We start from the raw sequence: 12,380 nt of genomic DNA on the forward strand, positions 1-12,380 counted from the left end.
ACATGAATGTCTCCACGAAAGATCGCGAGCTGCTGGTAAAGCTCTTTTACAAGAATGGTCACTGCGCGTCCTAAAGAAGTGCCGAACACTCAGAGGTATGAATAAAAACATTGATGTCTGATAAGGGTCTGGGGAAAATGATTAAAAATTCAGGAAGACAGGACCTTTTGAAGCACGATATGCCAACGGCAGAAGGCGGCTGATCCAATGTTTGTCGAAGATGTGGCCATGCCATTGCAGGAGGGGTCGAGCTGTGGTGTGGAAACACGCAGTGCACGGGGAATTACCTGAACGTTGGACATGCCTGAATAAAATCCTACGAAACGTCCTACTTTGCTATCCATACAAAATCACTCATGTTCAAGAGTTGCTTCCTGTAGATCTGCCAGCAAGACAAACCTCCCTTCTGGAATTTCTTGCTCGCGTGGAACTGGACAATGAATGTCCATGGAACATTCTGTGGAGAGACGAGGCCCGTTTTCATCTCCAAGGATAGGCCAATATGCAGAATTGAAGAATATGGGCAACGGAAAATCCACAGCACATCAACTGGTACCACTGCATACTGCAAAGGTGACTGTGCGGTGAGGGTTGACGACATCGCTTATCGCTGAGCCGTATTTATTCGAGAAGATGAGTCCTGCGGGTCCTGTTACCTGTACTGTCATTGGTAAACGCTACGAGAATCTTTTGCGCACCATCGTCATTTCAACTCTTCAACGGCGCGGATATGTGGATACGATCATTTTTATGCAAGGTCGGGCTCCTCTCTACATTGCACAGCCAGTGAAGCGGCTGCTACAGAGGCATTTCGAAAATGGTCATTTCCTTACAGCCTCGTCGTCCAAATCACCTGATCTTGATCCGTGTGACTTCCGGCAATGGGGCTATCTAAAATGCGTGTTCAGTGCTCCAATTACGAACGTAGTTGAACTGAAGCCACGCATTGCGCAACGCATTCTGAACACGACCTCCATGTGACTGTTGGGGAACATGCTGTTCCTCGATTCCAATTTGTCGCAGAAAATGTTGGACGGCATATTGAACATGTCTTGCTCGCGTTTCAAGACAACTATCCCAGCCATTTTACAGTCTTCCCAGATAGTGGAGCCGCTATTTCTCGTTCAAGTAGCTCCTGAATTGACATATCGAGGTTGACTGCACGCTATACTTGTTCTTCTACCAAGGAAAATTGATTGACAGTACGGGGAATCGAACCCGAATCATCCGCATGGCAGCAATCTACGCTGGCAACTCAGCTATGGATGCGGAATAAGTTAGGCAGGATGTGTCAAGCTGTTAATTTTAACGAAGTAAAGATTACTTCATGTATGAAACGAATAGATGTGTCTGTCGAAAAACGAACGCTTTAAAATAACAAACAGTACAGTGCAGTTCAACCATTACTGGTACACAGAAAAACCATGAAAGGAAACGGCGACGTCCTTATAGTGTACTACTGAAAGAGGAGAGAATTTCAGACTTCACAAAGAGAACACGAGAAAAATTAATTTATGAACGCAGCATGCCTGTAACTGAGATAGGCGGTGAGCGCTTTCTCCAGGGAAAAGCCCAGTTAATAACACCGTGGGCAGAGCAGAAAAAAGAAGGAACGACGAAAGAGCTTACAGCTCACGTAGCGATCTGTAATGACGCACACGTTCTGAGGCTGAAACTGAGGCGTTGGAGAGGTAAATAACAACTCAACGGTTGGTAACGAGACAGTCAGAGAAAGGGTGCCACGGCGATGGTTTTAAATAGCTGTCTCTCCAGCAGATATCTCTCATAGATGGCGGGCCCCCATGCTTTTGTCGTTTGCGTTACTTAATGAGGGCGAAAGTTTGCGCGGGATCTTATCGCTAAGCCGAACATTGTAGCGGGGCTCTGCAGGCTCACCGCAAATCCTGCTAAAGAGGCGCGCGCTCTTCAATCATCCTCCACTCAAAGGACGTGCCATTTCTCAAGCACGCTTTATCCTCTTTAACTCTGCTCGCAGGCCTAAGTACTCCAAAAACTCTTCATCCTGTCTCATATATTGTCGAAGACTCCCGAGAAAACTACGCAGATGAAAAATGATTTGAGATATTTGATTTCGTGTTAACCGTGTATATTTTTATGTTTGAAGTTTAAAGATTTCGCCATGCGCATAGGGCGTTCCGTCTTCCATTGCCTCGATTACCTCCAGTAATCCCATTCTAAGAGTGAAAGTCGACGAAAACTAAATCAATATATGACACGTACTGCACAATGACACAGTGTACAATGCACAATGCACAGTCACCGTTAACTGCACCAACTATAATACGCCACTCCGGTGCCGCAGGTAAATAAGTGAAATTTCTTTCTATCACCCATAAAAATTCACAACGAGCGAGGTGGCGCAGTGGTTAGCACACGCCAGGCTACCTGGATTTAGCTTTTCCGTGATCTCCCTAAATCGTTCCAGGCCGGTTCCTTTGAAAGTGCACGGCTGATTTCCTTCCCCATCCTTGACACAATCCATGACTGTGTTCCGTTTCTAATGACTTCGATGTGGACGGGCCTTTAAAACCAATCCTCCTTTTTTCCGTAAAATTCAACATTACAAGGTTGGTATTCTTGGAATATACAAACAAAATGTATTATTTTAGCTGTATCCTATACGCCTCATACTCCACAATATTACGAGTTCGAACGTGGTAGATATCGCAATATTTTTTTCAGCGCAATCTTTATCCGAAATCTGTTTAAATGAGCAGTTTTTGTAAAATGCCAATTTTGTGACAACTAGTGTTTCGCACGGTATTTGTAGGTGGTAAATCTGGCAACACTGTCTCCGCCTCTTTCTTCTCCATTTGCATTTCACCTTCTTCTACTCTGGCGCCAAGCAACAGTGTGTCCTCTTGCATGGTGAAGTTACGTGTTTGTGAAAAGTAAATGCAGCTAAACACTGGAAAACGTACCATTTCTACTGAGAGTTGTAAGAACAGAACTGATTTTCAGATTTCAAGGCAATGGAACCCTGTTGTAGCTTTCAAAGCTCGACCTTTCGACAAAGTGGATGTGGAACATATGTCACGTAAAATGAGTACTGGTTTCTCTTGTTGCGAGACTGAACATGAAGAGTAAATAATTCGATTTGAAAATGACAATTCCTTAAAATCAGAACACAATGAAATTAGCTTTTGGTAATTACTGAGTGTAAAAACCTACCATAATATTGTAAAAGTGGCATCATATGTTTCTTTGGATCCACTTATCTATGTGAGCCAGTGTTTTCAACGGTGAAAATAGTGAAATCTAAGTGTAGAAATAAACTGACTGGTTCTTAACTTTCAGTCTGTGTAAGGTTTACTGACCCTATGATTTCTCATAGAAGATGGCCTAAGGAACGGCAAACCTGGGATACTCTCTTTCAAGTTCTAAAGGGACAGGGGTAAAATACAAGGAGTGAAAGGCTATTTACAACTATACAAAAACCAGACGGCTGTTATAAAGAGTCGAGGGGTATGTAAGGGAGGCAGTGGTGGAGCAGGGAGCGAGACAGTGTTGTAGCCTGTCCCCGGTATTATTCAATCTGTACAATGAACAATCAGTAAAGGAAACCAAAGAAAAATTTGGAGTGGGGATAAAGTCCAGGGAGAAGAAATAAAAACTTTAAGGTTTGCCGATGACATTGTAATTCTGCCAGAGACAGCAAAGGACCTGGATGAGCAGTTGAACAGAATAGACAGTGTCTTGAAAGGAGGACAGTGGAAGTCCTCGTAATCTGGTCCAACGTCTAATTGGGACTATTCTTTAATTCGATACAAGCACGATAAAAGGTACCACCTCTCAGACACTTCTGTGACCGGCCGTGCAAAACATATACCACCCCCATCTGCCACCACTTGAGTAGAAACAACTGGACTGAGAGAGTGGTGTGTTCTCGAGGCATGTGTTACTTATAAATTGTGACCAGCAATAGTGTAGTGTATTGTCCACTTTATTAGCTCAAACCACAAAATAACTTTGGCTGGTTTTGATGAAACTGTAAGGTAAGTAATATCACTATTATATTTAAAATATGTTGTGGTGTAATGCTATTTCTACTTTCGTTGTGCTGTTCTCCCTTGTGTAATTCGGACCACACTGAGGTGTTTAATTTGGCCCACTGTTCGAAATTACACTCTTCATTCGTATCCAATCCCAGCCCCAGGTTGACTCCTTCATCCTTAATGAGACCTTCCTCCAACCTCACCATGCTGTCCGCAACTCCCCCTATCTCCATCACCGCACCGACAATCCCCTTCCCCTCACCATGAGGTGGGGTCGCTATAGGCCACCTCAAGCAGCTCCTTTTCCGGCCACAACCCCTCCTCAATGACCCAACTAAATACCTTCTCCTCAGCATCTTTTTACCCTCCCTCACCATCACTTGTGCCACTATCTACATCCACTCCGCAGCTCCCATGTTGACTGTACCATCTCCACCTATGTGATTGCCGCCGACCTCAACATCCACAGCTGTGACCCTGCCAACCTTCGGCGGTGGCATCAGTTCCTTGCCACCCTCCATGATGACCTTGATCCTCTCCCACAACGCACCCATCCTAAAAGTAACTCCACCCTCGATGTTATCCTCGCTTCCCCCAACCTCCTTGGTCGCATCGCTGTGGACATCCTCGATCCCATTGGTAGTGACCGTCTCCTTGTCCTTCTCACCGTCTCCTCTGCCTGTCGCCCCCATGCTGCCACCCACACAGTTACCCCTCCAAAGTCCGTCCTTGACTATGGCCGTATCGACTGAGATGTCTACTGGGAATCCATCGCCTTACAGGTCGAAAGCCACCCCTTCACCTTTCACCGTTGTGATGACATCACTCATACCTCTCCCTTCCTTCAGATGACCATCACTGAGGCTGTGGAGAACCATGTCCCTACCAAACTCATCCACCCTCACCGCCCTATGCTTCCTCCACAGGCTGTCATTCTTCTGCATGAATCCCTCAGACTCTACCGCTCTCTCCTCTGCACCTGTGACTGAGATACACTCATCCACCACTGGCAATTACAGCGACACATCCGGAACCTCCTTACAGCAAAGAAATGCTGGGACTGACGCAAGACATGCATGCACCTCAACTCCACCCTCCCTGTCAACTCCTCCAAGTACTGGTCAGCCTTCCACTGCCTTACTGGTAGCCATTCCACCCCACATTACCCTATCCTCCATGATGATCGACCCTTTCCTGACAACCTCAGTAAGGCTAACCATTTTGCTTCCCACCTCTCCGAGGTCTTCTCCATTCCTGACAAACACCATTTTGATTACTCCCTCTTCCCCACCATCCTTCACCACACTGATACCTCTGTCCCACCACTCGCCCCTAGCTTCCAGTACTTGGAGCAGTTACCCCCCTCAGACATCAACACTCCCATCACCGCACACAACATCACACTCATCCTCCGCTCCACACGCAACACTGCCCCTGGTCATGATGGCGTCACCCACGCTGCCACCTAAAGCAATCCCCCCCGGTCCTTCCTGGCTGTCGTTGCTACCCTGTACGATGTCCTCCTCTCCACTGTATTTTACCCCGATGTGTGGAAGACTTGCCATGTCCTGCTGTTCCCTAAACCCAACAAACCACCCTCTGATACCTCTTTCTATCGTCCCATCTGCCTCACCTTCGTGTTCAGTAAGGTCTTTCAGAGCATCTTCTCTCATCATATTCACCACCACCTTAACCAGCACCACCTCCTTCCCCCTACCCAGTGTGGCTTCCAGCCTTCCTTCTCAGCTGACGACTTGCTCCTTAATCTTATCAATCTTCCTTCCCTCCAACTTAACTCCTGTCGCTCCACTATCTTTGTTGCCCTTGACCACCAGAATGCCTACGACCATGTCTGGGATCCTGTGCTCCTGTTCAAACTCCAGACCTATTCTCTCCCTATCAACTTCATCCATCTCGTTGCTTCCTTCCTCTCCCATCGTCCCTTCTATGTGACTATCCACGATTCCAACTCCCGTACTTTCTATCCCTCTGCTGGCATGCCCCAAGGCACTGTCCTTTCTCCTCTTCACCATCTACTGTACGCTGCTGATATGGCCAAACCTCCCCCGCCTGCTCATCTCCTCAAATTTCCTGATGACACCGCCTTCCGTAGCTCTTTATCCTATCCTTCAACAGTCCCTACGTACCATTCAAACCCACCTTGACTAATTCACTGCTTGGTGCAACCAGTGGTTCCTCCATATCGTCCCCTCCAAGACCCAAACGATCATCATAGGCCGCACCACCCACTCTTTCCGCGTCTCCATGATTTCTATCTCACCATTTAAGGCCATCCTATCCCCCTCACCCCTGTCCTCAAGTACCTTGCCCTCACCCTCAACCGCCACCTTACCTGGACTCCCCATCTCCTTACCAGCCAACAGAAAGCTCATAACAGACTCCGTCTCCTGAAACTCCTGTCTGGCTGGACATGAGGTCTGCATCCATCCACTATCCTTCACACCTACAAATTCTTGATCCACCCCATCCTTTGTTACACCAGCATTGCTTGGATTTCTACCCCTCCCAGGTTCTATAAAGCCCTCCAAATCCTCAAAATCCATGCACTCTGCCTTGCCTTCCGCATCTGCCCTCCATCCCCCACACACATCCTCTAAAACCTCATCCCCTTCCCCCACCTTCTCCTTTTCCTTGAACACATCCGCACCCTATATATTGTCCACTGTCTTGATACCCCTCAACTCCTCATGTCTCCATTCATTTCCACCTCCAGCCCGTTGCTACGCCTTTACCGTTGTGTCCCACTCTCTCTCCATATCCACACCCACCACCTGCTTTCCCAATGCAACTTCCAGCATCTACCCTACTGGATGATGGGCTTCGCCCTGACGTCTACCATTCCTACCAACTCTGACCCTACCTTCCTCCTGCCCCCTCCTCAGGATTCCCTCTCCTCCCCCTCCCTTCCCCTTAGTGGCTCACCCCTCCTACACCCCTCCCTCTCCTGTGCTACACTTCAGTGTCTCTGCACTTCCTCCTGCTTGTCTCCACTCTTCATCTCCCATCCTACCTGTCTCCTGCCTTTTGGTGCACACCCTAACGCCCCTACTCTTTTCATCCCGCCCCCTCCCCTGCTGCACCTTCATCTCCTCTCCTTTTCCATCCTCTCAGGCCTCTCCCCAAGCAGGTGCCTTGTGGCAGTTTTATTCTTCATCGTGTGTGCTTCATCTCTCCAAGTGGGTTGAAAATGTCTTGTTCTGGATTGTTTTTTAATACTGTGGCCAGATTTTAACCTCTGTGTGTGACTTCAATGTCTTTTTTATGCTCTACGAATCGCCAACTGTGTTTTTACACTTTATGTCGACTTTTTTAACTATGCCATCATGAACGTCTCCATGTCAGTGTATTTTTACCTCCATTATCTCCCCATACTGTATTTTTATGTCCCCGATTTTTATCACCTTTCTTTGTATCATTTTCTTCTTGTATTAGCTGTCATGTCACTCGGCTGAAGAGCGGCGGATTGTGCCCCTGAAAGGCCTCCCCTGCCCATATGGGGCAGGCGAATGAAATCACAATACAGAAAAAAAAAAACCAAATTACACACCAGCTTATCCCCTTGTAAAGTTTTCCAGACGATCACCAGGGAAGCCAGAAAAAAGAAAAGAAAATATAATAAACGGAAATGTGACGACTTATCGTTGGTCTTAACAGCAGTGAGCAACAGCGAAGGTGTTAACGATTCGGCAATGATGTACATTATTCTCAAAACGACATTCAAGAAATACTTTTCCGGCAAAAAGATCACAGCATCTGACCTTCGTATTGGTCGTTTAATGGATTTGTCTTCTGCAGTCGAAAATGACTTTGTTCAGCATCTGCTACACTTGGGAAGCACAGTTAATGAATGCGTAATTTCAATTATCTTACTAAATGTTTACAAAACTGTATAAGTAATAGAATTAAATTAATGCAAAGCTTAAATAAACTTCACTGAAATTGCTGTCTTGTTTACCTTCTCAACTGTAGTTTTTGTTCTTTCAGTGTGACTAGGAGGGATGTAATGAGACAAAGCTTTCAAAACAGCAGAGACAAATAAAATCAAAGTACGGTTCAACGGAGACCAAAGATCCGTTGGTCAGGAATGATACTACGGTTTTATGAGGCGGCACCCCGAAATGAGCTTGCGACAACCGGAAGTAATACCCCACGGTAGGGCATCCGGCTTCAACAAGGCAGTAGTCCATAAGGTTTTTGATTTGTTGGAGAAGATTGTGAATGAACGTAAAATCACAAGCACAAGAATATTCAACATAGATGAAAATTCGCATGTAATTATGCAACGTCCTTAAAAGGTGCTTGCTAATAAAGGAACATATCAAATAGGAGCTATCACAAGTTGTGAACGAGGACAAAACGTGACAGGGGCTACGCTGTTTGAGTGTCAGGAGCCTACGTGCCAGAGAAGCTCATCTATCCTAGGAAGAGAATAAAGGAGTCTCTTTCATTTAAAGCACCTCCTATGGCAATATTTTATTGCCAAGAAAAGGGATGGATGAATGCGGGAGTTTTCCGCCGATGGATAGAGCACTTTGTGTCTGCTGTCAAGCCTTCTCCATAAACAAAAGTCTTGTTGACACTTGATGAACACAGTAGCCACACCCAAAGTCTAGCCGTCACACAAACTGCTCGAAAAAATGGGATAATCATGTTATCGCTGCCATCCCACTGCACACGCCGCATGCAGCCTTTGGGTGCGGCTTTCTTCAAACCACTTAATACGTACTTTGGGTCAGCGATCGTAACAAAAATAAGTGAAAATCCGGGGAGACGACTGACAACAGAGCTCATAGCGTTCTTAGTGGGAGATGCGTTCTCTAGGGCGGCGACTATGGAAACAGCGATCATTGGTTTCTGAGTAAGTGAGTTATGGCCAGTGCAGACATGTTTTTACTAAAGGCAACTTTGCTCCCTCATCTGCCACCAACCAGTATGTACCTAAAAGGAGAATGAAACGTCCAGACTCTCTCATTCAACCATACACCCACTGCACACATCCTCAGACTCCCCAGACACGTCGAGTGCATTTCATGACTACGTTCAATCAAATAAAATTAGTCCGCTCCCATCAACCAGTGTAGATGGTTCAAGATGGAAACTTAGTAAGCGTGGTAGAGCATCTAGAATAATTCTAACTGGAACTCCTCATAAGACAACGCTGGTAATGACGCAATCAACGAGACGTAGCGCGGCTGTTTGCGGAAACGAAAACGATGATTGAAGTAACAGGGTCTTCAAATGGTAATGAGAATTTCTGTCTTATTTGAGAATAATCATTCCAGGATGACTAGATTCAGTATGATAAATGCAAAGGATGGTCGCACAAAAACTATGCTGAATTAACAAATGACAGTTTCTATTTTTGTGATCGATGTTCGCGGTAATCATCTGATATTGGCTTGTTACGTTTTCTATTTGACTTTTCTGTATTAATTATGTATGGACAGGTTAGCTTCATGTCCAGTTTACACTACTGCGTGGTCCAGATTACACGAATGAGATCCGAATTTCTACTGTTTTTTATTGTCACTAGAATAGTTTCATAAAGTAATAAAATTTATATTCATGAACTGGTTTATCTATGTGAACATTACCCAAGAAAATATATTTCTAGGCTAGGGCTCACTCAGTCAGGATTTATCAATGATGAACTTTATGTGGTCCAAATTACACGTATTTTCACTTTAAGATGAACGTCAACAAAAGCAAAACGAGGATAATGGAAACCAGTCGAATTGAATCAGATGTACTGAGGGAATTAGGTTAGAAAATGAGACACTTAAAGTAGTAAATGAGTTTTGCTATTTGGGCAGCAAAATAACTGATGATGGTTCAAGTAGAGAGAATATAAAATGTATACTGACAGTGGCAAGAAAGCCGTTTCTGAAGGAGATAAATTTGTCAACGTTAATTGTAGATATAACTGTCAGCATGTCTTTTCTGAAAGTATTTATATGAAGTGTAGCCATGAATCGAAGCGAAACATGGACGATAAACAGTTTAGACAGCAAGAGAATAAAGCTACAGAAGAATGCTACAGAAGAATGCTGAAGATTAGATGGGTAGATATGCAACTAATGAGGAGGTATTGAATAAAATTGGGGAGAAAAGAAATTTGTGGCACAATCTGACCAGAAGAATGTATCGGTCGGACATTCTGAGTCATCAACGGATCACCAGTTTAGTACTGGAGGGAAGCGTGGGGGGTGGGGGGTTGGGGTGGGGGGTTGGGGTGGGGGGGGGGGGTAAAACTCGTAGAGGGAGACGGAGCGATAAGTAAAGAAAATGGATTCAGAAGAATATAGGTTGCAGTAGTTACTTGGGGATGATGAGGCTTGCACAGAGTACCTTGGAAAGCTGCATCAAACGAGTCTTCAAACTGAAAACATTTTAATTTTTTCACATGTGTAACATCTTGAAAATTGAGTAGTAGCCCAACAACTTCTGATGAAGAGAAAACTATATTTTATGTATTTTGTGTAATTAAAACGGTTCATTTTGACTACGTTATTGTGTCGTGCTCAAATCTTTATAATTTTTTAAGTCAGTAGATGTATAAATGGTATAAGTTGCCTGTAGTAGATCTGAACCCTAAAAAGATTGAACTCAACTGGTCTATACCGTGACTTGTGCGAGATGAGTTTCTCAGTTTACCAATTTCATCCGGAATAACTGTTGTATATGCAGTAAATCATACACATTTTACAAGATCTCCCAGTATGTTTATTGGTTCAAATGGCTCTGAGCACTATGGGACTCAACTGCTGAGGTCATTAGTCCCCTAGAACTTAGAACTAGTTAAACCTAACTAACCTAAGGACATCACAAACATCCATGCCCGAGGCAGGATTCGAACCTGCGACCGTAGCGGTCTTGCGGTTCCAGACTGGAGCGCCTTTAACCGCACGGCCACTTCGGCCGGCTAGTATGTTTATTCTCTGGTGTGTTACGGTATTGATATGTACCGTGCCGAAGTTTATATGTGGTACCTACAATCACTCAAGGCAAGCAAAGGGTATGTAGGCCTATGAGAAATGAATATCACTAATCGTTAACAAGACATGACTGCTGAAATACGCACTAAAAAATCCCTCTGAATCACTTACATCTCTAACTTACATCTCGAATATGGTCAGAGTTTACCAGTGGGATGCATGGCACAGACCTTACTAGACTGATACAGCATGGTCAAGCAGGTCTCCATCTATATGGTTTTCGCTATGATCTATGACGCCATCTTCGGAGGTCTAGTATTCCTGCCTTGACGGTAATAATAAAAAACCGCTTGGGGGCATTTACAAAGAAACCCGATGAAGCTCCAAGCGGAACGTTAAGATATGCAGATCTGTTGGGGCCGTTAAGCTCTTCATATATCGCTGATGCCAACCATACAAACCTTAGCACCTAAGTGACACTTGAGTGTGATTACCTTAATTTGCAAGACAGCAGTCACAGTAATATTGTTAAGAGGTCCAAAAAGTGAATGCCATTTTTATTGTTTCGTTGCTCTGAATATGCTAAAGGCGTAGGCAGAAATATGGGAGGAACCATTACAATTCCAAGGCCCTAACTGCTTTCTGTTGAACATACTCATCCACAAGAAAATAGGTGTAGCCGACAAGTTTCGTTTTGTACGAGGAAATCGTCATCTACTGCACCAGAAAAGGGACGTACATATGTACGAAAAATATCATCCCTACAGACGCATTACATTAGAGACAGAGTGGTGGCTACAGGTGAAAGTTTCATGCTATATTTTTAACACACCACGTACAATAAGCTCACCGGGCAAAATGTCAATCACCCCCTTAAAAGAACACACAGGAAGCTTTGGAACGCTGTAGATGGTGTAGAAGTGGTACCAGGCGGTCACGTGACCCTTTACCGGTGATGTAAGAGACGTCAGTGAAATGGCGTGTGTGTACTTGTCCGACGTACGGATCAGTGCAGCAAGATCCATCGAATAACAGATGTGACAAGATGGCAGAAAGGGACTATTGGTCTGGGACGTGCCCATCAGCATATCACCAATGAAGTTCCGTGGTTGTTGATGCATCACTCCTCACTGCCCAACTTGTGTACAAGAAATGTTGTACCACTTGCAGCCATGCAACACGACGTAAGGATAGTCGTCATAAAGAGATCCTACCCAACACGAATGGGAAGCAGGTATCACACTTTGTAAATGACAATCGATTTCAAACCTGCCAGGAGTTGTTACTTCCATTGAATGTATGTCCACCTCAGCCCGTCTCTATATCTACATCTACATCCATACTCCACTAGCTACTTTACGGTGTGTGGCCGAGGGTACTTTGCGTACCTATGTCACTTCTTCCTCTT

Source organism: Schistocerca serialis, chromosome 3, assembly GCF_023864345.2.
Source record: "Schistocerca serialis cubense isolate TAMUIC-IGC-003099 chromosome 3, iqSchSeri2.2, whole genome shotgun sequence".
Classification (NCBI taxonomy): domain Eukaryota; kingdom Metazoa; phylum Arthropoda; class Insecta; order Orthoptera; family Acrididae; genus Schistocerca; species Schistocerca serialis.